This window comes from Lipophrys pholis (assembly GCF_963383615.2).
Source record: "Lipophrys pholis genome assembly, chromosome: 18".
Classification (NCBI taxonomy): Eukaryota; Metazoa; Chordata; class Actinopteri; order Blenniiformes; family Blenniidae; genus Lipophrys; species Lipophrys pholis.
Window position 1 is genome coordinate 24009247 of NC_137646.1, and position 6092 is coordinate 24015338.

Consider the following 6092-nt stretch of genomic DNA (forward strand, 5'->3'; position numbering starts at 1 on the left):
TGCTATCCCTTTCTTGTATTGACACTTTAGTGGAAATATCTACAATTGAACTGCTTTTCACCTTAACATTTTTGTGTATATACAGGTTAAAACTGTATATAGTTCATGTTAAAAACCTACTTATGTTGCATATGTACATTGAATTAACTAATGATTTTTATAAACATTTATTTCAATTATCAGTTTAAGTGTGTCTACAGGTGAACCAGATTTAAACTAAACATTTCTCATTTTAAAATCCAGATTCTGATCATTGGTGCCTCTTGATAGAAAATATATATTTCAGTTTATATGTAAGCGTTCAGACGTTGTTGTGCTTTGTGGTTATTTGAGGCCGTGAAGCAGGTTCATGTGTTTATACGTTCTAATGCGACGTGACGTCGGTGACGGGGATTTGCACGCTTCTCATATTGGTGAAAAACGTGGCGTTCTGTCAGATCACTACTGTCCACAGCCTGCCGAGCTGCTTATTGATCCTCCCGTATCAGGATCAGCCTCATTTCACGGCCAGTTAAAGCAAGAAGCTCGGAGGCGGGCAGCAGAGTCGCACTCGCAACTCTTAAGTAGACGTTCAGGTACAAACAGCTTTGTTTTAAAATATAGATTTTTTTTTCTTTAATTACAAAAAAAAATTGTTTTTTTAAATACAAGTTGCCATTTTGAAGGTTTTTTTGTACTGGTGGGGTAAAATGCAGTATATACTCGGTATATAATTATCCTGTCGCTATGGAACGTCTATGGAAGAACATAGAAAATACAGATATATGTATTCAAATAGGAAGGAAATGTAAGAATTCCTTGGAAAAATAAAAAGAAGTCCAGATACCCGATGAAAGAAAATAGTTTAGTTTTAAGAAAGTGGCTGAAACACAAGCGGTGACCTTTAACCTGCCGACCCGTTGACACAGTTCTGAGGTGAAACTTCATCCTCGGTAAATAAAACATGTTTTCTGTCAGGAGGGGGAGATAAACCCCCTAAAACACATCACAGTCCCAGAGATGAAACAAGGCAGACAAGCCGATCACCTGCGAGGTGAAACCCGAAGCTCAGACGACGGTGGGGCGTGTCGGGACTCGGAGGGGGAACCCGGGAAACGCCGACTGTGTGAGAGAAGCAATTATATCTGCGTTTAACTGCCTATTATTCCCCCGGCCGTGGCGTCTGTGCAGGGAGTGGAGAACCTGAAACAAAAGCGCTTCGGGGGGAAATGAGCCGGGGTCGGGGAACAACGAGACTCTGGGACGTTTTTCCCATTGATTCCTGACGTCTGTTGTCACGAGATCGACGGCACGTCTCACCTGCCGGCAGCGCCGCCGTGCTCACGTTTCACACAGCAGACAACAAACAAACTTTAAAAAAAAAAAAAGCCGACCCTCTCCTGCTAAATGAATCACAAGGTATCATCCAGACATTTCATTTTCCTAATGAGATGACGGATCAGTCCCTGAGTGGACTCTAATTTACTTTACTGTCTCTTTTAAGCCGAGCGCTTCGCTCTCATCCACTTTCCAGCGGCTTCACTCGGCCCTGGAGGACGACGCAGGACCAACGGCGGTCCCCTCGGGTCCACTGCGTCCCGCCTGAGACACACTTTTCATTAGTTAAAACCTATCTATCTATCTATCTATCTATCTATCTATCTATCTATCTATCTAGACATCTATCTATCTATCTATCTATCTATCTATCTATCTATCTATCTATCTATCTATCTATCTATCTATCTATCTATCTATCTATCTATCTATCTATCTATCTATCTATCTATCTATCTATCTATCTAGACATCTAGACATCTAGACATCTATCTATCTATCTATCTATCTATCTATCTATCTATCTATCTATCTATCTATCTATCTATCTAGACATCTAGACATCTAGACATCTATCTATCTATCTATCTATCTATCTATCTATCTATCTATCTATCTATCTATCTATCTATCTATCTAGACATCTAGACATCTAGACATCTAGACATCTATCTATCTATCTATCTATCTATCTATCTATCTATCTATCTATCGAGACATTTTAGAGACTAGTGTTTGTACGTCCCATCATATATTACAGCACAATTGTATGCCGATGATGCAATATTTTCTATTACTTGTGTCCAAACTTTAAATATTTCACCAGCAATCGAGTGGCGCTGGTTGAAAATCATCGCTAAGATGATTTCGATCTTTGATGCAGTCGTGTTGTCGTTAAAAACTTTTATGATTATTAAAATCATGAACGTTATTCGTGTTTCAAGTGTTTTTTCTATTGAGTATCTTTTTATTGTCGTGGGTATTAAGCTATATTCGTATTCCTGGCGCCCCCCCCCCCCCCCCCACCGGCAGCTCCGTCTCCCCTCGTCTGTCTGCTCGTTTGGCAGCTTTTCTTCATCCAGTGCTGGAGGAGTGGGGGGAGGCTGTGGTCCCATGTGTGAATCCCCCCCCCCCCCCCCCCCCCCCACCCCACCCCCCATCCCCCACCCCCCCTCCCACCACCACCACTCAAACCTTTGGGGACTGGCCACATGAAACAGCTGGTGTGCTACAGAATCCAATTATAAAGGTGGCGGGGACCCCCCGCCCTCTCTCCTCCACCCCCCGCACCACAGATGAGTGTTGAGGAGAGGTGACCTCCACCAGCAGGCCCGCCGTACGGAACCGCGGCGGCCGGACTTGCCTGTACGTATAGGTGGAAATTGGAATTTCAGATGGAGGAGAGGTCTCCTTCAATGTTTAATTCATACTCAAGTCAGGTTTTGCTAAACAGGCGAATTCTATTGATCTTTCTTTGCAGGAGCGTCCAGCCTGGAGTAAATAATCAGTCTCGTGCACGCAGAGATTTTATTTCTTGGTTTGCAAAGTGTTTCTGGACGAATTCACATTGTTTGGTAACTTTTGGGTAAATGCAGGACTTCCTGGTTTATTTCACATTATAAGATTTTATCATTAACAGCTGTCTTAAAGCAACCCACTCTTCCAATGTTAGTTAGATGTATTTAATGTAGAATATCACTTAAGTCTTTATATCTAGTTTATAACTGTCGTGGCTGTTACACTTGTAGTTTTGCGCCTATGAGTTTATCGTGAATTAGTTTCCACCTCCACAGAAAAGTGTATATGAGCAGCCCTCAGGGGAGACTGGTGCTTCTTTGAAAGCGACTGGCCTTGTTTGACCGCACATTAAAATACATGTGAGTCTAAATTTGTGTGTCGAGACTTGAAGACTTTAAAGTGGGCGTAAAGATTCTAATTCACATGAGGATTATGCAATGAAATATCTTTCAAAGACGCGTAAAACTGGACAAATATCCAACACATGTCACCATTTCTTCTTGAATGAGTGCTTGTTTTATGGTGTGTATGTTTTAAAGCAGGTGTCATTCAGCCCAGTTTCATGTTCAGTGGGTCTGACCGGTGAAATAGAGCCATATCAACCTTTAAATCTAAACTTTAAAGATTTTCTTTGTTGTGGTTCAGAGTGTACGTGATGAAAATGTTGATATTTTCCACCAAACCAGACAGTTTCTATGGAGAATGACAACAATCTCAACATAAAGCCAATTTTAAAGATGCTAAATATCTCCTGGAGCTGTTGCATTATGGGTGTTTTTAACCCCCTGACTTTGTGTTTGAGGCTCGCATCTTTCCGAGGAGCTCAGGTGTTGGAGGCAGCAGGACAGCGCTGCTGTTAAAACTCGCCAGCAGGGGGTCTGAACCATAACGCCACACCAACCAACCTCATTATCGCCTCTATTTTTTTGTTCCTTCAAGAAACATTGACTCCCATTGATTTTAGACTCTAATAGTCTTATTATAAAGGCGCAGGTTGTGTAGCTCCTGTGTCTGTAGGCCACGGTTTACATTAATGACGTATTGACGCAGGTCTTTGATCTGCTGTATTGACAAGAGGCAACCGCCCATTCATCAGCGGGGAGGCAGACCTCCAGCAACATTAAGAGACAGTCCATCAGAAGCTCACGTCAATAATCCTCAGAAGCCCTCAGAGCGCTGGCAAACTCACATTTATCACTTTTTAACACACACTAATAATCAGGAGTGGAATTCACTCATTATAAATACTAATTATAAATTACTTTGATTAAGTTGTATTTGTTTTGACTATGTGGCAGCAGCAACTAATATCATAATAATAGCCTGTAGTGTAAAAGCGACCAAAAACAATGATACCTTGGTCAATTTTCAATCTAATCAAACCAGAAAAGGGCTAAATTTGTAACATATTTGAACCAAAATAATAAGATTTTCAGAATATTTTAATATGTTGTGTTACGATTTTGCAGAATTAAAAAAACAAGTCTTTCAAAATGTGATAACTACAACCAATAACGTAATTATACACCATATTTTGAATTTAAAAGTATTTTTTTTCTGTTTTCTGTGCAGTTTCCTCATCAATGATATAATAGTGGATGATATAGGCGTCATATTTTTCACTTTTCACTCCATTTCATTGCGCCCTCATAACGTTATTACATTGTCCTCACTTTAATCAGTCCGACGACGACACAAAGTCATCAGAGGAGCGATAAAGCGGCTCGGAAAAGGTCAACCGGGGTCAAAATAATCTCCTGTAACACACACACACACACACACTTACACACTTACACACACACGCTCCGTTAAAGCCTGGCTCGGACTCAAAGGGAATCTCACAGCCGCGGAGATGAATTAGTGATCGGCAGCTCTAAATAATAAATAGTGCTTGTTATTGCCAGTGACAGTGGTGTGACGGAGCCAACGCAATATAATAACTCTGCAACATCTCACTCTCACACACACACACACACACACACACACACACACACACACACACACACACACACACACACACACACACACACACACACACACAGACAGATCCAGGCGACGTGTTAATGGTGTGTCAGCACTCGGAGTATGTGGCTGTGAGGTGTGAGATCGCTTGTGGCTGTACGACACACTTCTTTAAGGCCCGCTGGTATTCGACGCCTCCAGGCGGCTCAAACGCAGCCGGCCGGACCTCGCTGTAAGAATGTCCCCGCACTAGGAGGTGTCTATGGGGAGTTTGCATGTTCTCCACGTGCTCGGAAGTGAATTGTGGACTCCATATCGCCCCCTGGTGAGTGTGTGAGTGTCTCTCTGGTCTGTGCAGAGTGGAAACTGACCTCACCTGGAGTTCTGGGCTCCAGCGCCTCCAAACTGGACATGGATGGAGGATTTTACCCGATAAGACTTTATTCTTAAAGAAATCTACATCTAACGGTGACTTTTCTATTCCTCATATATTTAATAAAACCACTGATAATAATTAGTCAAGAGCTGAAAAGGTGTAGGAATAATAAAGTGTATTTGTCATCCTACTTTCTTTTTTTTTTTTTTTTAAAGTACAATAAGATTTAGTGATTACTTTCTTTTCCATTGTTTTTCTGTCATTAGTGGTATATATTAATCAAACCAGACATTTCCTGGGCTGAATACTTAAAAAGTCAATAAAAGTATCAGTTTTTATCCATTTACTACTATTACTACTACTGCATTTCATATTTCTATGTGTTAAAGCTATTCCAGTAGTAGTAGCAGAAGGAGAAGCAGCAGTAGTGGAAGTAGCAGTCATAGTCGGAGTGGTAGTAGTAGAAGATGTACTGGTAGTAGAAGTAGTAGTTGTAGTAGGAAAAGCATAACTAATAGTAAAAGTAGTAAAAGTAGAAATATTATCACTCACTAAAATATGTGTGAATTGAACATTTGTAACTTAAAGGATTATTAAAGGACATGTTTATACTTCAAGTCTTTATTGTCAGTGTAAAGTTACTTTTCATGACAAACGACATCACCTTTAATAATCTCTAATAATAACCATCAATCAGATGCACCAACTGGGAACAGGACATAAGTAAGGAGCCAAACACTGTATGTTTATTTAAGCCATTAAACAAATAGAAATATCACCTGTCTCTAAAGGACAACCTTGTTTTTTCCTCTCCTTCAGTCTGTCACCTGATGAAGGCCTGAGCTCATTTTATTTGCTTCACTGAATCACTTGAACCTGACAAGTTGTTTAATGTATGTGTGCAGCTGCATAAATACCC